Below are 25,614 nucleotides of genomic sequence, written 5' to 3' on the forward strand. Positions count from 1 at the left end.
CAAAGTGAGTTTGGTTGACTTGGATATGCAGAATGTGTTCCCAAAGGAACACATTAGCCACAAATTCTATGAATAGAATTTGTGGCTAATTTTTTCTTCTTCTCCCCAATGACACCAAATTGATCTCCTTGCGATTGATCAATTTAGGCTTTCATCTATCAGATCATTTTAATAAAATCTTACAAATAAACGTCAAAGAAATTGACAAGAAACAAATTGAGTTGGTTGCACCCAAGTTTCCATATGTCTTCAGTGGTTAAATGGTACCCAGACTATTTGTGATTTTCTTGGATTTTTAAGAAACTTTATGTTTAATTGTAATACTTAAATGTATCAGGATAAATCAGACATTTAAATACCAAAGGGACTTTAAAGAATTGACAGATCAACACTTTCAGTGCAGAAGACAGGAAATGGAACCCTCGATGCTTTATACTCTAGCATTTTACTTAGATGACCACTGTCTTACTCTGGCAGAGGTTCATTGTGGTGTTGTTGATGGAACTAGATGATGAAAGTCTTCACACCAGCAATATATAAACATAAACTGGAGTCATGTCCTGCAGGGACACATAGGGTGCACAGTTCCCTACATAGAATAGCACTTCCTCTAGGATTGAGCACCTACTGACAGGTTGTGTGTGTGGACACATGGGTTGGTGTGTATGTGTATGCATGAATAAGGAGGGCAAGCAAAAAAAGGGGCTCTTGAGCTATGAAATGGTAGAATTTAGTTTTTGCTTTTGAGGTAGAAAATATTATACTTTACCTAGGTTTTTTTTTTTTCCCCTCCTATTACTTTGATTTGGGTATATAACTTTTGGATATTTTCATTTGAAGAGTCCTTGGTTCATTTCCTGAGTTTATATTTCAATCATTCATGAATAAATATTTGCTGAATTAATTGATTTTTTGAAAGAGAAGTCCAAAGAACTTCAGCAAGTTGCAGTATCATCTTCTACAGATAAAATGGAGCTTGTCATGCAAAAGCTGTTCCAAAACAGAGTACTGGTGAGATGAATTCTTTAACCAAGTCTTAGTGGGACAAACCTGTATCTAATATAGATGCCATCATCCAAATCCTTTCCTATAGACAAACATATTCAGCTCTGGAGAGAGGACAGGATAGAGCCATGAGGAACAGTTTTACTTAATTTTTTTTTCTTGAGATATCTAGGTATAATATGGGCTTAAAGAGAAGTTTTTGAATTATAGTACTTGAATTTGAATTCTGGCTCAACTACTTGGGAGATATGTGACTTTGGGCAGTTTATATAAGTTGAGGATAATAAGAATATCTAAATAGGTTTTTGTAATTATGAAATTAAAAAAAAAAGAGATTAAACTAAATGGGAACCAGGCTTGGAACTTAGCAACTACTCAACAAATGTTAGTGTAACAGTTATTATAACTTTCTCTTATTGAAGTTAGATGTTTATATGTCCATAGTAATTCTTAGATTTGTTTGTACTGCATACCTTAAGTCCAAAATTTTTTTTCCTTAAGTCCAAACTATTTAACAGTTTGTGTACATAGCCTTCAAAAATGTCTGCGTTTCATGGGTATGTGCATTTGTGAACTAATTGCTTAAGGCTAAAGGACTTCCAGGGACCTTCTACTTCATCAAAAATGACTGTTTTATTTTGTGGCCTTAAAAGAAATGCATCATAACCTGAATCTCTTAAGATTAATTGCATTTGTTAAAGAATTATTAAACATACATATACGGAGAAATATAATTTCTGACATTTAATACCTTAGTCAAAAGCAAAAGTTGAATTAAATCTAGGGAAAATGTCATTTATTTTTAAAGGAGAGCACAAGGTGATAAAAATAGTCTTTCAATTAATGCTCATGCCCTCAGAGTCATACTTTGGAAGTCGTATAAATTAGTCCCCAGAAATCTCTTTCAACAGGTCGTTTCAGGAGAGATAAAAATGATAGAATCATATCCCCTGAGAAATAAATAACTTTTCTTCAAGATGAACTCGAGCTTCTAGACCAAAAGTGACTGGATCAAGAAACCTGGCTGACAGAAGTAGAGAACCACAACAACAACAATAACAACCCCCCCAAAAAAAAGGAAGAAAGAAAGAAAAAGAGTGTTATTCTTAAGCAAGATGGTCTATTTTTGAAGAGATTTGCATAAATCCCAAAGTCGAACAGAGAAAAGTAGACAAGAAAAAAGTGAGATTAAGATTACTTAATAGAATTCACAACTCATAGGTGATTAACAAAGAAATAACAGAAGACTGTAACACCTTTTCTGTATCCTTAAAGAGGAGATCATTCAAAGCTGTTCTTAAAGAAAACAAAAAGTCACTTCTAAAATCCATCCCTAGGACAAAAATAAATTAGAGTCCAACTTGTATTGAACTTTGCTTTTAAGATCAAATTGGCTTAAAAGAATATATAAGATTATAGGATGGGAATCCTGTGAAACTGGATTGTTATGATCATTATACAACTGCAGATGTTATAAATTTATTTGAGTAATAAAAAAAGAAAAAAATAATAATATATAAGATCACTTTGGCAGGAACATACCAGATTATGAGAATATTTACCATTACTCACAAGTCTTTTGTCAATTCTTTTAAAATTATTAAGACTCTGTCCACTTGATAACATTACCTTTCTCAAATTTACTAAGTCTTTAAATTGATGTTTTCAGTATCTGGTTGCATGGTGATTGGGTCTATTTATAAAAAACAAAACAAAACAAAAAAAAATCAAGCGAGTTTCTTTTTGACTTAAAGGCAGAATAAGGGAGTCCCCATCATGGCTCAGCAGAAATGAATCTGACTAGCATCCATGAAGATGCACAGTGGAAACAAATCTGACTAGTATCCATGAGGTTGTGGGTTCGATTCCTGGCCTCACTCAGTGGGTTAAGGATCCAGCATTGATCCAGCATTGTCATGAGCTGCAGTGTAGGTTGCAGAGGCAGCTCAGATCCTGCGTTGCTGTGGCTTGTGGCTACAGATCCTATTTGACTCCTAGCCTAGGAACATCCCTATGCCAAGGGTGTGGCCCTAAAAAGACAAAAAAAAAAAAAAAAAAAAAAGGTAGAATAAGACCTTTCTTTACGCATTGTACGTTTGTGTTTGCCTAAAGCATAGAGGAACCGAAAGCGTTCCCTTCTAGGGATTTTATTTTGTTATGGTTTACAATTCATGTTTGCCTAGAAGTTTTATTTTCTCCTGATTTTTTTTCCCCCAGCCAGTGGGATATTCCAAGAATCCAAATTGTATTACTTTGAAGAGATACACATAGGAAAGCGGTGCTCTTAAGGATCTTAATACAAATTGTGTCCTTAATGCTCATCCCACGTCTAAGAAGAGGAAATCTATTAAGTAAAAAGCCGTGGGTTTCCAGTCCTGATTGGGTCTTGACATCAGCATCAGATGCATCTGCTGGTGGAGGTGGTCCTTAACTGTCGTGAATAGAGTCAAAGACCAATGCCTGAGGGGTGAGAGTAAGTTTAGCAAGTTAACAGACCAAGCCATCCATTCAAAGGGTGTTGAACAACACCTGCCCTCTTCATTGAGAATAGTTAACAATTAGGGAACTAAAGAAGCAGAGAAAGCTCTTGAGACCATACCACAATTCTTAAGCTTGAGTGTCTATGAGAATCACCTTGGAATCTTGTTAAACAAAGGAATTGCCAGCTTTTGCCCTGGAGACCCTAACTCAAGAGGTCTGAGTAAGAGCCTGAGAATCTACATAGCTAACGAGAGTCCCAGCGAAATCTAATGATGGGGATGTTTGGCAAACTCTGTTTTCAGATAGAAAAATGAAAATGATGAGGCGCAATGGCTTTTTCCCTTTTGTTTTTGTTACCTGTGGTACCATCAGGCCTTTCAAGGTGGCTGTTCTCTTGCTCTCTGAGCATCCCCTGCTCGACCAGGTCCTGCTTCATTCACACAACTATCCAATCTTCTTCCTTTAACTGTAGGACTTAACGAATCCCTGGTAACTGAGCCCATCTGGTGTCGATTCCCACTATAAAAGGAAGCCTCCTTCTCCATTGAGGAGTCCGGCGCATCTTCACATTCTGCCCGATCTCCGTCCTGCACGGTGGGGTGTAGCTCCAGGCGCTGGCTGCGGGTCGGTAAGAGTCAGCTGTTTCATAAACTATTGATGTCTCTGTCACTGTCTTTGGATTGGGAAACTACAAGGCTCTCAGGCCTGCAGGGTGCAGTCTAATACCTGTTAGTTTTATTTCCCTTTTCTTTTTAGGGCATTGTTAGTGTGAAGCTATAATCTCTTGATGTGCTTTCTCTTTGGACCCTTTAGTTTTTTCTTTTTCTCTTAATTTTTCTTTACCAGAATCTTACGAAGGGTTTCATTTCACAAATGAGAAAGCTTAGAGCAGGAAATCAGAAACTATAGCCAGCCCCTATGTGAAACTGGGCCATTCCTATTCATTTATATATATTGTCCGTGACTGCTTCTGTGCTAGAGTGAAGAGGAGAGCAGTTGTAACAAAAACCAACTGTGTATTATCTGAAAAGCCTAAATATTTATTATCTGGCTTTTTACAGAAAACGTTTGCCAAGCCCTAGTAAATTCATGATCAAGGACATCATTGGGCCTATCGAGGAGGACGTACTAAGACCGAAAAGGCTGTAAAAGATGATGGCCTGATGGAGTCAAGAGGCTAAGACTTTTCTTTGAGGTTCCTGCATTGAACAGAGCCAAAGGATTGTCTAGCAGCATTAGGGAGACTGGTCCAAGTTCAGAAGTGGGAGATGCTGTACCAAACTCTCCGAAGACTTTAGTCAGACTAGTTCTTACCATAACCCCTGCTGAGTGGGTAGCTAGCAATCAATTGTCGATGGAAATCTAAAACTCTTTGGTATGAGCTTGAGTCTCATAACAGATCCTCTGGTCTCTGGCCTCCTGTGCTTACAGAGATAAAAATCGAGTTGACAAGGCATTAGAAAGGGATTATGAAAGCTGGCTTAATTAAAGAAACTTCAATGGGATCATAAATAATCAGTGTGAGTTATTAACTTTTTGACAACTGCTCATCCGTACTGAGTTTGAATGACTTCTGACCTATAAAGTCCTTAATCTATTTGTGAGTGAATACAGGTCCTGAGGGAAAAATATGCTTTACATATAATCAACAATTCTTTGAAGCAGAAACTTCCCCAAAATATACCTAAACCTACCCTGCATTTTCTTATATTTGTACTATCAACTTAGAGTCTCGACTTGAGTCTGTTGTATAAAAACTAGATCAAATACCACTTCCTCTCAAAATTGTTCCTTAGTCCTCACTGGAATTACCTGTTTCCCCTCTTTATTCATTCGGTATACTTTAATATTTGCAATAACAGTAATCTGATTCGGCAATTTTAGTTGTGTACAGTCTTGTGTTACCCACTAGATCATAAGTGCCAAGTGGTCACAGACTGTAGTTTATTATACTCTGAATTCCTCAATATACATGTAATAGTGCCTTACGTGGGATAATCAATGTACTAATTGAACTAATCAGTTTGTTCCCCTGTCTCATATTTTTCTTGGTAAGTCATTCCTATATAAGTATTTAAGGAAATTTTTCTCAGTAGGAGAAGTAGATTTTTTCTTTGCTCATGTACCTACCTCTGAGAGTTCAGCATCTTCTCTAACTTGGTTAATTTTTGTTTGCTTATCTTTTAAACATGTTATCAGAAACTGAACAAAATTGAGTGATTGTTTTTGAAAAAAATTACAAACCTTGTTAACTAATAATTGTCAGAGATAGATCTGTTTTCGGTTCTGCGTGTATTTCCATATTAGCATTAAGTTTTTACCCAATGGGTTTATATAAAATGATGGACTACATTTGTTGTTGTTAAAACAGAAATGTAGACTCTAGATGGATAGTTGACAACTTACTAATGAGGTGATTTCAGGAGCATTGAGTGACCCACCAGAGATTGCCAACACTATCTTAATAGAGGTTCTTCTGGGTGTAGTCTCGAATAGATTTTACAAATTGTGCTTTAAAGGATATTGGTAGTTGTGGAAGTTAATGATTTAAGTAATTTATTTAATTAGTGACATACTGCTTTTTTTTAATCTACAAAACTTTACAGACCACGTTTAGATTAGATATGTTGTAGAAAGAATGTTCAGGTTAAGAATGCATTTGTAAAAACAACAAAGTAGGAAGTAGATTTATCAGAAAGTAAAATATATGCATCATAAAAACTTCCTACTCTGCCTCAGATGATGGTGCATAACAAATGTCAGTGTCTGTGCATATAACTCATGCTTAAGTTTCTAGCTAAAATGGTTCTCGATGAAGTAAGTCAGAAAGAGAAAGACAAATACCATATGATATCACTTTTATCTGGAATCTAATATAAGGCACAAATGAACCTTTCCACAGAAAAGAAAATCATGGGCTTGGAAAATAGACTTGTGGTTGCCAAGGGGGAGGGAGTGGGATGGATTGGGAGCTTGGGGTTAATAGATGCAAACTATTGCCTTTGGAATGGATTAGCAATGAGAATCTGCTGTGTAGCACTGGGAACTATGTCTAGTCACTTATGATGGAGCATGATAATGTGTGAAAATAGAATGTGCACATGTATGTGTAACTGGGTCACCATGCTGTACAGCAGAAAAAAAAAGGAAATAACAATAAAAAATAAAAAAAAAAATGGTTCTCATAGAGAGAGAACTAAAGAGCAAGAATTTGCTACATATCAAGAACTGTCACAGGATGGAAAAAAAAAGAGGTGGGGAGATCCCACTGGCTACACCAATAGAGGAGCAGCACCCATTCTTCAGACTTGCCTGTTAACACACAGGAAGATAGAGATGGAGAAAGTAACACCCTAAATGGCATTTAGGGAAGTTAAGTGACTCAACCCTGGAGCAAACTGAAGTCTGAAAGAGGAAAACCATTTAGGAAATGATAACAAAGGCAAATAGACCTTAATTAAGGGAAGATCATGAAGTTCAAACCCAATATAGCATGTCCTCAGTTCAATAAACTTCCTTACTCCAATGACTTTAGTAATGGTTGGTTAAAGGATGTTAAACAGGTTTTGTTTATTGGTTTTTAATATAGCATTTCTCAGAGTTATTAGAATGCACCTTTTTTTTTTTCCCCAGAGTAGGGGTTTTCAGACAGTGGTCTGAGGAAGCTTGGGATTCCCCGCAACCTTTTCATGAGGTCAGCGAGGTCCCTCACTTTTTAATGACATATCTCTGAAGTGGAATGATCTTCATTTACTTGAAGATTATTAGCTGTCTTCTATTAAATGAGACTTCAAGGAGATTGGAAGCAATGTAAAACAATTTCACATTTCTCATGCTTCTTTAATAAAAGTTGTTTAAGGCAACCTGTGATGGATTTATTTGCAAAATTAATAAACTAAAGTTTAAAAATATCTTGTCTTAAACACATAAACAAAACCTCATTAGCATCCTCATTTATTTTTAAGAATGTAGAATTTTCATGAGACCCAAAAAATTGAAAACTGCAATCCCAGAGGGAAATCTGGTGTGATAAGTTTTCCAAAATTATTTAAACAGTAGCAATACACACTTTTGCATGAACAAGTAGTTCCAGAATCTTGTCCTTGTCCTGATAGGGCAAGGATCATGGAATAATCAGAGTAAACCATTACCGTGTTTTACTCATCCATCTTTTTTTCTCCTGAGGGGATAATTGCAAATGACTTAATTTTGACTACACAGACTCTTCTGCTTGACCAACCTTGCTGCAGATGCTCTCTATTCCATGTTTTATGTCATTCTTCAGCTCCAGAATTTGTTTGACTCTTTGACTGTTTGTACTGAGGAAGGAGTCACCTCCTCCAGTCTTGGCTGACTGGCTTCAGGAGAAAAATAGCTTCTCCAGTCAATCTGGCTAAGGATTCCAAGGTTCTCTCGGGCCTTTTCTACACATGTGCCTACTCCCCATCTCTTGCTTCCTCTTGGAAGTGAATTAAGCCTGGATGGCTTCTGGCAATTCTATAAAGCCAGGCCAGGTGCTGAGATCCTCCTACTTGTTTTTCCTGTGGTAGTGCTCTGATGGTGCTTTCTTCCAATCCCACAGGCAGGTTGGCTTTCTGCAGGTGCTCACTCATAAGCCATCTGCAAAAACTTGCATTTGTAAACCACCCGCACATGTTTAGGAAGGTGGCCTGCCAGGTGCACAGAGCTTTGGGGGCACCCATGGCCTAGTCGTGGTGGGGGCGGGAAGCAAGTTGACCTTGATAGCTTATGGTGCATCTTTCTGAGGGAGTTCATGCAGTAGGGTTGACGGCCCTTTTGAGTTCTGATCCTTGGTTGCTGTGCTCCTAGCTTCTCTCAGTTCCCCAGTGGTGCTGATCACCTTGGTATTCTGGTTTGGGTGAGAAATAAGTGGGCTTCTTGAACAGTGTCTTCCATGACTGGGAAAGCAAGGGACCCACTATTGGTACTTTGCCACATAGGAGAAATTGCTGGGGGCCAAGGAGGTGTCTCTTGGCACTGAGATGTGCTGCTTTGGAGGAGAGGTGATGCAGGTAAGTTAAAACTGTTCTTACTCTCTACTATGTGTTTATTTGCAGATTTTTTCCTCCAATGGTGTGCGGAAACTTCTTCCCTGAACTCCTAGACTCTGAGAAAGGTACTCTTATCCAGGGGTGCTTGTCAAAGTGAATGTTGTGTTGGGGGATGATGGTTAAAAAACAACAAAAAACACCCTCTATTCTGTTATCTTGCTGATGACAGTCCTCGGGATTTATATTTTGAATAAATATTCTCAGTTAATGGTGAAAATGAAGCAAATTTGGGAAACTTGGTTGCTGGAAAAGAATGTTCTGGATAATTGATCAATCAAATCAGAAAATGGGCATACTAGAACCTGTGGAGACTTTTCCTACAGTGAACACGTTGACTTGAGTGGAAGGGTCTGGTTTCTAATAGGACTTAGTGGATCAGATCAAGTTGGGAAAGTAGAGATGTCTTGGATATTTGTTTGCGGTGGAAAATGAGTGGATGAAAAAAGACCCAAAGAAAAAAAAATGATTCAGATGAATTTCAACTGATACATGCTTTATAAATGAATGTTGGGGACAAAAGTATGCCTGGCATGCAAAAGCCCATAGAACTGAAGTGGGCTTATGAATGGAGATGGGGAAGATGTGTAAGTCCTGGCCTATTAAAGGTCCATTTGTTCTATAGATGAACAGCATCGCCAAAAGTCACTGCATTTTCCCTTTGATAGACCAATGAATGTGTTATATGTTTGCTTTCGTGTTAGGATGTGTACTGTTAGGATCATGAGAGTATGGCTCTGAGGAGGAGAAACCAGAAGGCCCTGGTTGTAGTGATAGGGATGGACAGCGGAGAGGATGGTTATTGCAAAGTGGAGAGGGGTGAGATGGATTGAAGTTTAAAAGTTTTGCCAAACCTTAGCTTCTGTGAGGCAGTTTTGAGATACTGCTTTTAGCCCCTCTCTTTCCAAGCTGCTGGCATCAACTGTGCCATCGAATGTCCACTGGGTTGCTGTAGGTGGACCCTGTCTGTCCTTAGTCATTGCAATGATGGCCCTGGGGAAAACACGCCACCAGAGGGTGTAGGAGACTACGGGTCATCACAGCATAAGTTCTCTATGTCACATGAGTACACGGGCAGGTCCGTAAGAACACCGACTTCATGCAAAGGCAGAATGAGTTTTGAAACGTCTTGTTTTTCAAACTGTGACTTTCGCTGTCAGTGAACAAGGCTAAATTATAAACAGCTCACAGATTGTTCCTGTTTTTCTTTGTGATGAAAAGGACTGCAAAATAAGATTTTAAGTATTTACAATCATCTAATAAAATGCTTCATGAGTATTTATAAGGTACTTCTTTAACTGGATAAATTGTAATATTAATCAAAATCAAGACTACTTGGAGTTCTTCCAAGAACCCAGATTATAGACAAAGCTTTTCAGGTATTTCTCAATTCATTAATTCTCAGTTAAGTTGTTTATCTCATTCTTTCTGCATGTACAAGAATGCTGTTATTTGACAGGAAGTCAAACAATTCGAATATGAATTGCTGTTTGCTGGTTTATTAGCTAATTCATGATGACTTAGAAGGAATTTTATTTAATATTAACAATATCCTAAGTGAATATGCATGAATGCAATTTTATTATGTTATGATTTCCTCTCTGTTCGGTGATGAGACCCTGTGGGAAGCAAATTCTTACATCAAAGCTAATTTTTGGCACATCCTCTTTCTTCATCCTTCTCTCCTTTTCCAAATGTCCTCCTCTCAGTGGGGTTGCGGCTGAGGCAGAGTGTTTCATGGCAGTGAGACAGATCTTGGTGAAATTTAATGGGTCAGGGAGTTAGAAATGCAAGACATCCTTATCTTAGAATCAGCTGTGTTAGGCTGAAAGAATCTGAGCAGTGATCTAGTTTGCTTTCCCTTTTTGACGCCCAGTCTGATAACATGTAGAACGAGGGAGTTGACATGCCACAAGAAGTCTGAGACAGAGTGCAATAATTGCTGTATGAAGAAACTTTTATTCTGCTTTGTATTACCCCTAAGTTGTTTTTAGCAAAGTTGGTTTTGAATCTAATGGAATCTCAAGGATTTATAACTTACACACAGATTTTATTTCATCACACTCCAAAATCACTGTTAAAGCACCCCAGGATAGAGAAAAAAGTAAAAAGACAAGAGTTAAATAATATGACCTGCCATGGTAAGAGTTCTCCTATTCTAACAATACCAGTGACAACATGCAACTTTACTTGAGCCCCATTTTCCTGGAAAACAAACAGTCAAGAAAGCTCCGTTTTTTGTGTTTGTGGAAGTTGTTTATTGCAGAGATCCCCTCTTTCCCATGTGACTTACATAAAACTTGAAGATGACTTCTTGTTGATCTATATAAAGGCTGCCTCTAGACCCTTTAAATTCCCATTCTTGCCTCACAAATGATTAGCTGAACTGTTTATCCCCCCCCCTTAAATTTTCCCTGATAAATTATCCAGTGATAAAAAACCCACTCTTATCACCCTCTCATATCTAATTCTTTCTAGCCTTGTTGTCTTAAAAGAGTACCTATGATTTGTTTTCATAAAGTATGATGAGACACACAGATATGCAAATTACTGTCATTGAAAGAAGTTTTTTATACTCACAGATCCTTAGAAACAGGAAACAACCATGACCTTACCCAGAGTACTTTCCTGTAGATTTCAGGAGGAGTCAGGAGGTGGTCCATCAATGTTAGGCAGTCATGAGAGATTTTGTTGATGATGGGGAGAACAAGAATAGTAGGCTTATGGTTACTAAAATGTAAAAGAGTTTTGCGAGGAGCATTTAACAGAAAGAGTTTATGGTAGGTGAAGGAGCTGGAGAAATGTTGAATGTGATGAGAATTCAGGAGCACTTCTACTGCATGAGGGACAAAAAGAAGGTTAAAACTTAGCCCATGGGGAGTTTCCTGGTGGCCTTAACCAAAAGGGCAATGGTTAAGGGCATGGTATTCCCATGCCACAGGTCCAGTTGCTGGCTATTGTTTTGTGCTGTTTTCTGTGTTTTGAGTGAATACCCCAAGGCCATTCATTTCCTTTTCAAATATAAAAATGAAAAAAAAAAGGGGGGGGGGAATGTGACCATTGCACTGCCTAAAGGCAGGTGGATTTATCAAACTCTCCTTGAAGGCGTTAAAAGCCATGTCATCCTGTTCTACCCATAAAATGGGGTTGGAATTGTTATTGATGAGTTAAACACACAGAGGTTGGGCCATGAGAGAAATTTGGAATCCAATTTCAGCAATAACCAATTAACCCAAGAAAACCAGTCAGTGCTTAGTTTGGGAAACCTAGGGTACCGTGAAACTTATCTGGATCGCAGTGTAGCCCTTGTTCTGTTAAAAGATGTCCTAAATATCGAATTGGGGTTTGGGCAAACTGTAATTTTTCTTTGGTGACCCATATGTCCCTTGAAGGCTAAAAGTTTTAGCAAGTAGATAATAGCGTCTGGTGAGAAGACTTGAGAAGGAGAGCAAAGAAGCAAATCTTCCACATAGTGCAGCAAAAATAGAACCTTTAGGGAACTTTCTATCATCCAGATCAGCCTTCAGGAGTTGCAAGAAATAAAGACTCTCAATAAAACTCCAAGGCATTACTATCCAGGTGAATTATTTCTCTTCCCGAATGAAAGCAAAAAGACACTGGGTAGCTTCATCAACTGAAATGCTAAAGAATAGACTGAATAAATTACACTAAAGAATTTAACTTTGTGTGGGAATATTGCTCAGAGGTTCTAGAGAAACCTCTGTCCCTTGGGTTTTCTCACTGGTAAAGGAGGAATGTCACAGAGACTGGTGCAAGGACAATGAGGCCCTGACTCTTGTCCTCTGCTATGGGCTTTACGTTGAGCAGCTTCTTTATTATGGTCTATTGATGAGTTCTGGGGAGAGGCTTTGAGGGATCTATTTGAATCTCAATGAGAGACAAGCTGTGAATTTTGCCAATACCAGCTGGAGATTTTTGCCATAAGGAAAGTGGTAGCCGATGGGAGGGGCACATGATAGGAGTTTCAAGAATCAGCTGTGGCCCTGTCAGAAATGAAACAAATCAAAGATGTCAAAGGAACATTTAATTTACCTGACTGGTTACTTAGACTACTGTCAAATTCTAGAATTACTTTCATCTTTTGGAGTTATCGAAGTCTCAGTCTGGTAAATGGGTAGGAACATAGGAACTAAGGAGAAAAGGGTGTGAATCTCAAGGGACTTAGACAGAGGGGGACGGATTCAGAGACAGGAAGCTCTTGGGGTTCATTAGGGATCCTCACTGACTGAGCTGTTTGGTACTCTGAATCAGGGGCTGCTTTATAGTAATGCAGTGGAGCACTAAAAGTACAGCTCCAGATCCTTGAGGACTGCAAGAAATTCATCCCCACTCTGGAGAAATGTTTCTCCAAGCTGATTCAGAGGTCGGGTTGGGAAGAGCCCTTGAAGTTCCTTGGAGCCTCATCATTGAGAACTGAGAGGATGTTGGAAAAGCCAGTTAGAGTTTGAAGGCACATGAAAGCCCTTGAATGTGTAACAATCTCTTTTTCCAGTGTCTTGGCTTTTTGCAGTAATAGCAGAAACCAGGAGGGTTTTGGTATCATTTAGGAGCTTTTCCTTAGAGCTGACTCATCAGGATTGTAAGAAAGCTGCTTTGCCAGGTTGACTAAATGCCAAGTTTCCTATTCCATCCTGATTGTTTTTACTAGAAGGGCAAAGTCTCAGTTCAGCCCATTAATAAACATAGTGAAAAGCTACCTGGGTAGAATGAACATCTGAAGACAGACCAGAATTTACTTAAAAAACTGTCTGAAGTCAGTTGTGATAGTCATGCACAGGCTTATCACATTGTTGAGTACAAGCCTGAATCTTATTTCAATCTACAGGCTTATAAAAAGCCTTGGGAATTGCTCAGTGAGGTCACCTACTGATTGCTGGGGCCTGATCGTATGTTAGTGGGCTGGTCCTCTGGTTGTTGTGCTAGGGATCTTTGAGAATTTTCCCAATTAATAGTTTTCTTCCAATTGCTGGGCCTGGCCCACACTGTCAAGCATACAAACAAGCTGATGTAAGTCAGAGAAACCAGCTTGATAAGTTTGAGTGATTATATTAAATTCCTCAGCAAATTTGTGAGGACCTTATGTTACTTTGGAAAAATCCTCGACCATGGCTCACAGTTCAGCTTTATCCAGAGAATATAAGAAACTAAAGGACTGATCTCTGGGTCCTCAGAAGGCTAATCATGAAAGGGAGAGGTCCTGAAAAATTAAGAGGAGAAGGCAGTGGGGAAAGTTTCAGAGAAAAGGGGGAATTTGGCAAGACAGTTGGTATGAGGAGATCGAGGGTACAGTGGAAGCCAAGGCATCCTAGAAGGGAAGGAGGAAGGTGGTATGGGAGGCAGAGTCAGACAAAGAAGCCGAGGAAGAAGAGCGCAAAGTTTCAGGAGCCGTTTTATCTTTCTTTAATCATTTGCATCAGTTCAACCTAACTTTAATTTTTAGTGAGACAATTTTAGGCTCCTGTGTAAACATTTGGAAGCCTCAAAACATCAATCAAAATAGCATTCCATTCAGTTCTGGAATTTGAGCTATTGTAGTCCAGTTTGGGTTTAAGAAAATTAAGTTTGGGGGTTTCAAAAGTCCCCCTTAATGATTGTTGATGCTCTTAGTTGCTTTTGGTCAGGTTGGTCCATTTAGTTAGAAATGTGCATGAATAAGTACTGCAGTTTTTAAATATAAAATCAGCCAGAGTCCCTGTGTATGTGGTGCGGTGGGAAGGTTAAGCTATTTTGGTACCTGGGATTACATCTCTCAGAAGTTTTTCTCTACAGTCAGAGTCATTTTCAAATAGCTTATAGCTCAAACAGCTTGATGGAAACAGCTTTCAACTCAAATAGGCTGTAAGCTAACACTAGCTAGTTCCAAGGAAATACGTTGTTCCCAAAGGAACAAGGCTATAGCCTTCTCAGACAGTTTCCAGAGAATAGCCCCTATTCAAAAGTCATAAACTAGAAGCTGAAAAATGGGCACAGTTTGAGTGAAGTAGCCTCTGTTCTGAAAGAAATGGGCTGATGGCTTCTCAACTGGCTTTGGTTAACAAGCTGATCTCAAAATCCAGACCAATGTGCCCAATGAGTACTAACATACAGAGCAAAACCTTGACCAGAAAGAGGAAAACCAGCAAGACCATAACATAAAGAAAGCCCAAATAAAGTATAACCTTCACACACAAAGAGGGCATGAGAAAGACTGCATGATTGGTGAGAGAAGCAGTGAGCACTGTGGATTCAATTGTGGGTACTGCAGGGGTTTGCTCCCCAGCCCCAGAGCCTTTGAGGGTCTTCTCTGCCCTAGTTGGTTGGTTTACATATTCAAATGCATTTCCTCTCTATCAGGCAATTTTTTTTTAAATTATTATTTCTGGGAACTGGCTAGTACTAGTAGGACCAGTCTTTGCAAGATCAGTTAGCAAAGTCCTCAAGATACCAAAGCATCAGAAATGTAAAACGGGGAGCTCCCATCATCATGGCAACAATGGAAAGGAATCTGGCTAGGATCCATGAGTATGCAGGTTCAATCCCTGACCTTGCTCAGTGGGTTAAGGATCTGGCATTGCCGTGAGCTGTAGTGTAGGTCACAGATGCAGCTCAGATCTGGCATGGTTGCGGTTTGGACTAGTGGCTACAGCTCTGATTTGACCCCTCGCCTGGGAACCTCCATGTGCTATAAGTGTGGCCCTAAAAAAAGTGAAAAGAAAGGCAGAACAGAAAAGAGTAATGTAACTTTTTATTCTATATATACCAAAAAACCCCTTTTGTGTCTAACCTTGGAGATCTTACAGCTACTATAGCCAGCGCTTTCTCTCTATTGCAGTAATCTTCATTCTTTATTACAGTACTTTTTGTGAATAAAATCTCTTCTTACCTATGTCCAAACATGTTTTTATTTGATACAAGGAAGACTAAAAGTTGGGTTTAGTTTAGTTGCTTTAAAGCAAGATTGGGGTGCTAGTGGTGGTGGATTGTATCAGATGGGCCAAATGCAGGCCTGAATGGGACTAAGCCTATTGCCTTGGACTTTGTCCTAGGAAAGAGATCTTTTGTTTTAAAGTCTAATCAGAGTCAATGTATGACTCTCCTATTGCTGCTCTAACAAATTTCTGTGAACTCGATGGCTTGGAACAACGCAAATTTATCACTGTATAGCTGAGAAAGTCAGAAGTCCAAAATTAGTTGCCCTGTCCTAAAGTCAAGGTATCAGGAGGACTGGTTCCTTCTGGGTGCTCTAGAGGAGACTGTTTCCTAACGTTCCTCAGTTTTTAAGGGCTGCTTGTGGCCCCCTTCCATCTTCAAAGCCAGAAATAGCTCATTGTGTGTTTCTCATAATGTGTCACTCTGACTCTTCTGCTTCTTTCCTGGACTTTTAAGGCCCGTGTGATGACGTCAGCCTTATCTCAATAATTCAGGATTACTGTTCCATTATAAAGTCAGCTGAGCCCACCTGCTACCATCATTCCCCTTTGTCATGTGACATATTCACAGGTTCCAGAGATTAGGTTCCTTGAGAGTCTGTGGGAGGCCATTATTCTGCTTTGCCTAGCATATATTTTTTTTAAGGTTATGCACATAGGTGATACCATATGATATTTTTCTCCCATTTTGTGGGTTGTCTTTTGTTTTGTTTATGGTTCCCTTGCTGTGCAAGAAATTTTAACTTTAATTGGGTCCCATTTTTTTATTTGTTTCTATTGTCATTACTCTAAGAGATCAATTTGAGAAGAATTGCTTCAACTGATGTCAGAGTGTTCAGCCTATGTTTTCCTCTTAGAGTTGTATAGTATCCAGTCTTATATTAAGGTCTTTAATCCATTTTGAGTATGGTGTTAGAGAATGTTCTAATTTCATTCTTTCGCATGTAGATGATGTGCAGTTTTCCCAGCACCACTTACTGAAGAGACTGTCTTTTCTCCATTGTATATTTTTGCCTCATTTGTCAGAGATGAATAGACTGTAGGTGCTTGAGTTTATTTCTGGGCTTTCTATAGTCTTCCATTGATCCATATATCTGTTTTTTTGTGCCAGTACCATACTGTTTTGATGACCATAGCTTTGTAGTATTGGCTGAAGTCAGGAAGCCTGATTCCTCCAGCTCCCTTTATCTTTCTCAGTATGGCTTTGGCTATTTGGGGTCTTTTGTGTTTCCAAACAAATTTTAAAGTGTTTTGTTCTAGTTCTGTAAAAAATGACGTTGGTAATTTCATAGGCATTGCATTGAATCTGTAGATTGCCTTGGGTAACATAATCATTTTGACAATATTGATGCTTCTATCCATGAACATGGTATGTCTTTCTATCTGTCTCAATTTTGATTTGTTTTATCAGAATCTTAACTATTTTTCAGAGTACAGGTCATTGTCTCTTGAGGTAGGTTTATTCCTAGGTATTTTATATTTTATTCTTGATGTGATGGTAAATGGGATTGTTTTCCTAATTTCTCTTTCTGATCTTTCATTGTTGGTATACACAAATGCAGTTGATTTCTGTGTATTAATTTTGTATCCTGCGACTTTACCAAATTCATTGATGAGCTCTAACAGTTTTTTTGTAGTGTCTTTAGGATTTTCTAGGTACAATGTCATCTGCAAATAGTGATACTTCTTCCTTTCCAATTTGGATTCCTTTTATTTGTTTATCTGCTCTGATAGCCATTGCTAGGACTTGTAAAAGTATGTTGAATAGAAGTGGTGAGAGGGACATTCTTGTCTTGTTTCTGATCTTAGTGAGAATTCGTGGATCTTTCACCATTAAGGAATGATGTTAACTGTTGGATTGTCATATGTGACCTTTATTATGTTGAGATAGGTTCCCTCAATTTGCCTCTTCTGAAAAATGGGAGTGTAGGTATCTATGATGAAATACTTGATATTCACATGCATTAATTTAAACATAGCACATTAGAAACTATAATCTAAGATATCATCATAGAAATAGTAATGAATTTCCTATATGTTAAGAATTTTTACTTTAAGCTAATTATTTCTCTCAGCTGTACTATCATAATACTCTTCTATTATTTTACTCCTACCATCTTCAATCCATTTCAAGTAAATTTAAAATATGGCATAATTATAACATAAATCATGCTGTCCCTGATTAAAATGCTGAGTGGTTTAACATTGCACATTATATTATCTAAAAGGATAAGTTCATTCATTCTATTAATATTTATTGAGTATCTTAGGCTTTTAAAAATGTTAGTGATCAATCCATAATTCTAGACCTGAGGCATTTCAGATAATTTCTCTGTATTCCTCATCAAGGTGGATTATAATGTAAGATAATGTGACTGGAAAAAGAGGAAGAAGAGATTAGAGTATTGCATAGACACCTTTAGATTGCTATGTGTGAGAGAGCAAATCATGTAACATGATCTTGTAAAAACATGATCAACTTCATATTGATAGTAAATATTGCAAACAATGGTAATATTGCAAATAATAACTATTTTAATGTTTACTACTGCAAAAAAATAGTAAATACTGCAAACAATCATAATTTTCCTCAACAGAGCTGTAGGCCCTGCTTTTAGTTGCAGTGTCTGTAGATTTGATGGTAAATTTTCCTTTTACTAAGGAGTCATTTGAACACCTTTCTCAAAACAGGCAGACTTCCTTGTAATGTGATTTGTTTAGGAGCTGTTGCAATATTTAGTCAGAAACTCCAGACAATATCACCGCAGCTATAAATGAAAGAAAAGATGACATATCAGATTAAGCCAGGTGACTGGCCACGTTTTACTAAAATGTTTGTTGATTTCACATTATCATCCTCAAAGGCACCCTAAAAAAATAATTTCACAGCAACATAAGGCCACATGGTGTAGGAGAAGGAAAACGGATTTTGAAAATAAATGATGTGTTCTACTTTCTTGTTTTTGCATTAATGAGCTGCCTGGCTTTTGGCAATTAACCTGGTCTTTCTTGTCCTTATTTGAATTATTTAGATAAATTGTTTTTAATGAGGAGGCCCTTATTTGTGAGAGAAGGGAATATGGAGTTACAACAGAAATGCCTAGACTAGAGATTTCTGGGTAATACTTACTCTAAGAAAAGAAAGTTGCCTTAAATCCTATTTCAAAATAGTAATTGTTATTCTACATATTTCCAGAAGGATTTCCAGCAGCTGGAACTCAGTTTGAATTTAAAAATATTTGCAATCAGATACTCTGTATTATTTCTTTTAATTTTTAGAAAAATTTTAAATTTTTTATTTTTAAAAAATATTTTTAGGTCTGTACCCATGGAATATGGAGTTTCCCAGTCCAGGAGTTGAATTGGAGCTGTAGCTGCTGGCCTACACCACAGCCACAGCAGTGCCAGATCCAAGCCACATCTGCAATCTACACCACAGCTCATTGCAACGCTGGATCCTTAACCCGCTAAATGAGGCCAGGGATCGAACCTGCGTCCTCATTGATCCTACTCAGACTTGTTTCCACTGAGCCATGACAGGAACGCCTATTACTCCTTTTTGAAAAAAAACTTTTCAGAACATAAGTCAGTGCTTGAGACATGCAATAGATTTACTGATAAATTAGTAAAAATCACATGAACAGGACGAATAGACAAATAAATACAAATAAAATTAGGATTAAGCTTATTTAACAAATGTCTGGTAATCAATACTACCATGCTAAGAACTGCCATTATCATAGATATATTTTTATGTTAATATAATTAACAAAGCATCTGAAATTCTATTGGGTAATGTAATGATTTGAATGGTCTTTTCTACGAATCAGATTGATCTTTACTAGACAACATGCATTTTTATTCCTATGGACAGTAATGACTTGCATGATTTTGTTTTCTTTGTACAAGTTAATAACCATAATGGCACTTGAGCTTTTTCTTTAAACTTATTTTTGAGAAAGTGGTAAAAGTGGGGTTAAGTACTTCATTGTCCTTCAGAATTACAGACATTCATCTGAAGAAATGAGAAAAGATCTCAAGATATCCTCTTAAGGAGGAACATGTCACTGACATTGGTTTTTGTGAACATTTACCAATTTTGTGAACGTTAATCAAAGCCTTTTTATGTCGACAATGTTCAGGAGTATATATTTGTCCATGGTAGCCAAGGTTATTACATTCAAACACGTAAAAGCATTCTTTGGGGGGCTTGCATAACATAACTCAGGCCAAATAACTTTTTGAAGCCCCGGTGTGGTAGAAAACTTTGGAGTTGTGAGAAGCGAGAGGATTAATTCTCAATCCTTCAAACTGAGGAGTGCCACAGCTAATTTCGTATCAACAGGAAATTCCAAGTCATCTTGCACTGAGTCATCCAATCAGTGTTAAAAACTGCTCAGGTGATGGGTACACTGTCTACTCTTCTTGGTTGTGTAAAGGACCACGTCCTTGAGGACAGTGCTGATACCACAAGGATTCCGCACAGCTGAGCTCTCTCTCTGCCTTGCTGTTTACATAATAGCAAATACTTTGAAATTTAGCTGTTACAGATCAAATTTTTCAAATAATGTGAAGAAGGATTCGTGGGTGAAATACTGAGATGAGAGGGATCCTGTATACTTGATTCCTTCTTTTCCTTACATCCAGTTTTTAGCCTATTTTAACAGACTGACCTCTATATACAGTGATGCACAGCAGTGCCCACTAGAAAATCTCTAAGCATCATTTACTGATCCCATGTGAAATCTCATTTACCAAAACAAACATTCCACATCTGTTGTATCCACCTGTATTTATTAACGTCCTATTCCATCCTCCCTGTGTTCTTAGGTTTTTTTTTTTTTTGAATAATCGGAGCAATGGGAATCTCTTAAGAGTCTTATATATAATACACACACACACACGATTTGTATTTTTAGGATGACATACTTAAGATGGATAGCAAGCCCCTTGATGGTCTTTTCTCCTGGCACCACATTGTTCTTGGCTTTCTGCTCAAAAGTGACTTCCCTTTGCAGTCTTTAGGTCTTTACATGCATTTAAATGCTCTGTGTGGGAACATTCTTCCCCATACTCAACCTTACCTCAGAGTGGCTTAGTAACTTCTTTCCAGATAGCAGCTCAAAACGTTAGAAACATCTTTTTGAACTGACTTAAGTCCAGTTCTTCTATTTGCTCTTAAAAGTCAATGCTTATTTCCTCCATGACGTAATAGCAGAATTTTATTTGTATATATATATAAAAAAATCCCAATGCCTGTCATTTGCAGTAGATGATGACATGCCTTCAGGCTGTAGTATTTCCTGCCTTCCTACTGTTGGTATTCCCAGTGCCTCACTACCTGGGACAAAACAGGCACTCAATAACTACTTGTTGAATAAAAATAAATGCTACTCAAAAATAACTAAACAAGTTTAAAGTGATTGTATCAAGTTTTAAAGTATAATTTATATGTTTAAATTAGGGCTCCTATACAAATGCATAAAAACAAAAATCTGACGATGTGTGTAATATTAATGAGAGGGGAACAAGGAAGATGCTAAAACTGGGTTCAAAGGTGAATTGGAAAGACAGAGATAATCAGGCAATCAGGAATGCAGAAATGAATGTAATAATCATTGCAAAACGGGCTGAAATTCTATTGGGTAATAAAATTTAATGCTTGGAGTCTTTTCTACAGATGGGAAAATCAATTTGATCTTTACTAGACAACATTCATTTTTATTCCTATGGACAATAATGATTTGCATGATACTCAGTTTTCTACAACTTGTGTCCCTATAGAGGAATATGAACAAGCCAATTGAAAGACAATCAAAGGTGCTTATCCTGTGCAATCAGATAATCCCCAGAGGGTTCCCACTCCTCTGAAAGGATACCTAATAGTATTTTTTTTTTTTGCAATTTTCTAAATATTTGATCCTTTATCCTGTAAAAAAAAAAAATCTATTTCTTCAAAATTGCTGATATTCTCATCTCCATTCCAGAAGCCTAGAGAACTATTTGGACAAATCTGTAAATCCCGCTGAGGTTTAATCTTTAGATCATAAATCTAAGCATCTATCTCTTAACCCAAATGGTCAAAAGGTATTTTGAATCCTTTTATATCAGTTAAGAATTCAGAGTTCCCAGATAAATAAATTTATTAGTAGGAAGAAAATGTCATGCAGTTTACCTGCACTTATCGCTTGTGTCTCTTTCTGGAGGACAAGGCTGACAGTCCTAAGACAGCCAGATCCACATTTCTCGCTTTCATAAATGTTTCACTGAGTCTTTTCAACTGATAAAATAAGAAATGAGTATCTAAATTATTGTAAACTGTTTTCATGAAAGTGAAAAATAAAGGCCAGAGAGGTTATATCTCTAAAATATGTTGATACAAGGCGGGAAAAGATCATTCAACCAGAACTAACACAGCTCACTTTCTCCAGTTGATGCTTAGGTGATCTTCAGCAAATGACTTACCTTCTCTGCATTGTAATACAAGTAAAGATACTTGCATTGTTGAAGCCCCCAGATACCTCTTAAAGTCTTGATGCTGTGGACTCGTGGGCCACACTCTGGGTGGAATCTGAAGCCTTGTGTTTAAGATCCCACTAACTAAGCCTTGTAGGCTGAATTATTCTAAAATCTTGCTGTGTCTTGAGGCACATGTTGGGAGGTAGGGACCACTTCCCCCACCTGGCAACTTGGTCTGGTGGTCAGAGAGCTGAAAGAACCGAGAACAATGTCTTTTCTTCTCCATGGGATGTTATATTCCCCCCACTTTTTTCTTCTTGTGGTGGATTATCTGCTCTCTGCCCTCCAGATCCACTTTGTAGCCCTGTCTCCCCTGCTCTTGTGTCTCAGAAGCCTGATGGATGTGACCAGCATCAAAAAACGTGTTGCTTCCTTATTCCTAGCCATTTGTATCATACTGTATCTTTTTTTTTAAAATACGTCAGTGTCACCCATCTCAACTTTCTTCTTAAAAGAGACAATACACTAAGACATCTAGAACAATAGCAGAGTGTAGAAAATATACATTTGCTGCCATGTGTTAGAAAGGTTACTTGTCAGATACTCTTACCTTCTCTTTAGTCACACTTAACCTTCCAGTTATTTGACCCTGTCTTCGTTTGCTCCTGTTGCCATAATAAAATACCAGAGACTTGGTGGCTTAAACAGTAGAACTTGATTTTCCCACAGTTAGAGAAGCTAGAAGGGTGTGAGCATAGGCAGGCTTTAATGAAAGACCTCTTCGTGGCTTGTAGACTGTCGCCTTCTAGCTGAGAGCGAGCCAGCTTCCCTCTCTGTTCTTATAGAGATGCTAATCTTATCATGAAGCCCTGCCCTCAAGACTTCATCTAAACCTAATTATCTCCCCAAGACTTCATCTCCAAATACCATCTCCAAATACACTGGGGATGGGGCTTCAAGATACACGTTTTAGGGGAACACGTTCAGCTTATTATAGACCCTAATTTATCAACTACATTATCTTTTTTTAAAAACTTTTTTCCAGTTCTTACAAGACAAAATAAGTTTGTATATTCTTTGTCCTGTAGCAGGTGGTTCTTTACTTTTTTATTTGACTTAATCTTTTCCCATGTCCCTTAGTGGTTTCTGTCAGAATTAACCAATTTTCTCCTCTGTGTTCTCTGCTATATACCACAATTTATTAGGTAGTTGCAAGTCTCTTTGCTTTTAGGTTATTAACACACACAACACTTAATAACAATAAGAAAAGCTGTGCCCTTTCTCATTGTTCATTGTGGTCCTATGTCAGTGGCTCCGTACACAGTTTTCTTTACTTTTCATGACAATCCAGTGAGGGAGGTATGCATAGAATTGGCATTTTCAGATAGGTAAGCTGAGTGAAGGTTACTCGTTGAAGGATACACTTGCAAGAGGTAATACAATTTGAAGTTGTATACTAGACTTGGTGCCCAAGCTCTTAACCGCTTTCATAACATAAAGAACATAGAAAGGCAGCATGATGTCTCGTTGAAGTAGGTAGACAATGGAGAGAGAAAACTTGTGTTCAAATCCCGAATGTTCTCTGATCTAGTAGGGTAACTTGGAGAAGGTTCCATAAGCTCTCTGTGCCTCAGGTTCATCATTTCAGGATGTCTAGGATTGTGGGGAGGGCTAAGTATGTTAAGACATAAGGGACCCTCAGAGTAGACGTTTATAAATATTGGTGTTACACGGACTAATAATAGTGTTTTAGGAATGAGCCAAATTCTTCAATAGTTGGAAAGAGTAGGAGCTTCAAAATCCCTAAAAATACTGTAAAATATGCTTCATGTGACATTAAGTTAGTGACAGTTAAAATGGGCTTCAAATGTCTCTTAAACAAAAACAAGCAAAAAAAATCACCTTTCCCTATAAAGCTTCATCTAGCTCCTTCCTCTTATTCTTTGTTCATTTCTGAAGTGGACACAAACTCAGAAGATCTTATCAAGAGGCCCACAGACTGGGATCTCCTTGAGCAGAGCTCTTGTTTTATACTCTTTTTCATCTTGGAGCTGGGAACACCAGTTTCAACAATGGCTGATGATGGCAGGGATAAATGATTGAATGTCAAAACCTGTATATTGGCTAGCAGGCCAGCAAGTAGATATAATCACCACCTCACCCCTTAGACCAGGACGTAAACATGTGCTATCTAAACTACCTTGGGTTTCCATAGTTTAATTTTAGGATTTTATCTTATTTTTTTAGGAATAAATTTTTAACCTGAAGCTTTGTTTGGTGGTTTTCTAGAAACAGATATCAAATTATTCATCCACTCTGCTACACTAAGATAAACAGTATATTCTAAATCCTTATGGGAGCAACTGCCTTTAGCATATGAGAAGAAATAGTTTGCTGAGAGGAAAAGAGCAATTAGAATAAAGAGAAATAAATGAATTAGACTAAGTGCTTTAACTATTTAAAAAAAAAATAGAAGCTGTTTACTAGGTCATGTACCACTCTAAATCTCAGTATCCTCATCTTGAAGAGGATTAAATTACATATTGCCTCAAATTCTTTTGAAGTTAAATAATTTGTGAAATACATAACTTTTCCAGTGATTTCACACACACAAATTTTTACCCACCTCCTCTTTTTGGTCTTACTGTTCAGGATGCATGGTCTACCCTACCTTTGTCATCTGAGGAGATTCTATGGAAATAGTAAATGAGAAAACAAGTGTCTGTTGTTGCATTCAAGCTTTTTTCCTTTTTTCTTGATAATATTAACTGGTTTGCCCATTAGTAAATCCAAAGATACCAATCCCAGCTAATGGTTCACATTCCCTTCCTCTTCTTTCCAATATTAATAGATAATCCCATGATATGCATGAACTACATTAAAAGATGTAAATAAATATCAATATAGGAGGACTAGGCATGTTGCTAATCAATTGCTAAATCCATCAGAAGCTGAGGCCTGTCTCTGCTCACATGTATGAGATTCCTACACATGAAATACCTTTTTTGGTTCATAAGAATACATATTCCCTTGTTTGGGGTGGTTGTTATTGGACCTTTGGTGTTTGACAAACTCATAAGTGCAAAAACAAACGCCCCTGGTCTTCTGGAGAGATAGTTTGACAAATATTAAGGTATATTTAGCTGCCTAAATAATGCACAAAAATAAAAGCTGCATTTTAGACAATTATTTCACTTGATGCTGAAATTGTTCACAGTATTTTCATGTACATGAAGCTACCTCTTTCCAGACAGCTTTCTTTGATTAAGTTGGTGGTGCCTTGTGTTTCTGCTATTACAAAGTCAAATGATTTGCTATTGATTTTGCTTTGAACCTGAAGTAATGATACGGTGTTGGCAGAGACCATAATGAATGTGGATCCTACCATTGCCCCAGGGTTTATTCTCAGACTAAGCCTTTTTCCCATGTAGCCAATGTGGGTTATTTTTAAAAATTAAATAAATTTGAAAGGATTCATGTTATCTTCTTGTTCCCAGTAAGCCCAGAATTTTCAAGGTGCTATCTTAAGATGAGAAAAAACCCTCAGACGTAAAGTAATCCTACTGGAAAGATTATATGGGATTTGGTCTAATCCTTATTTTTTTTTCAACATTTTTATCTTTGGCTTTCATCAAACTAAATCAGTGAATATGACTAGTATTGGGGATCTT

At 37.7% G+C, this 25,614-nt stretch overlaps 1 long non-coding RNA gene across 2 annotated transcripts in view; it reads left to right on the plus strand.

Annotated features, from left to right (window-relative positions):
• Positions 1-3,964: 3,964 nt before the first annotated feature.
• The window catches only part of LOC125134560 (uncharacterized), a 273,841-nt gene continuing 252,191 nt past the window's right edge, over positions 3,965-25,614 (plus strand). Inside the window, exons 1-2 of one of the 2 annotated variants that reach the window (XR_007136685.1) lie at positions 3,965-4,114; positions 8,565-8,623. This is a non-coding gene — a long non-coding RNA (uncharacterized LOC125134560). The remainder of the gene's footprint in view (positions 4,115-8,564; positions 8,624-25,614) is intronic. The other variant, XR_007136686.1, reaches the window with a different exon arrangement.

Source organism: Phacochoerus africanus, chromosome 8 (assembly GCF_016906955.1).
Source record: "Phacochoerus africanus isolate WHEZ1 chromosome 8, ROS_Pafr_v1, whole genome shotgun sequence".
NCBI lineage: Eukaryota > Metazoa > Chordata > Mammalia > Artiodactyla > Suidae > Phacochoerus > Phacochoerus africanus.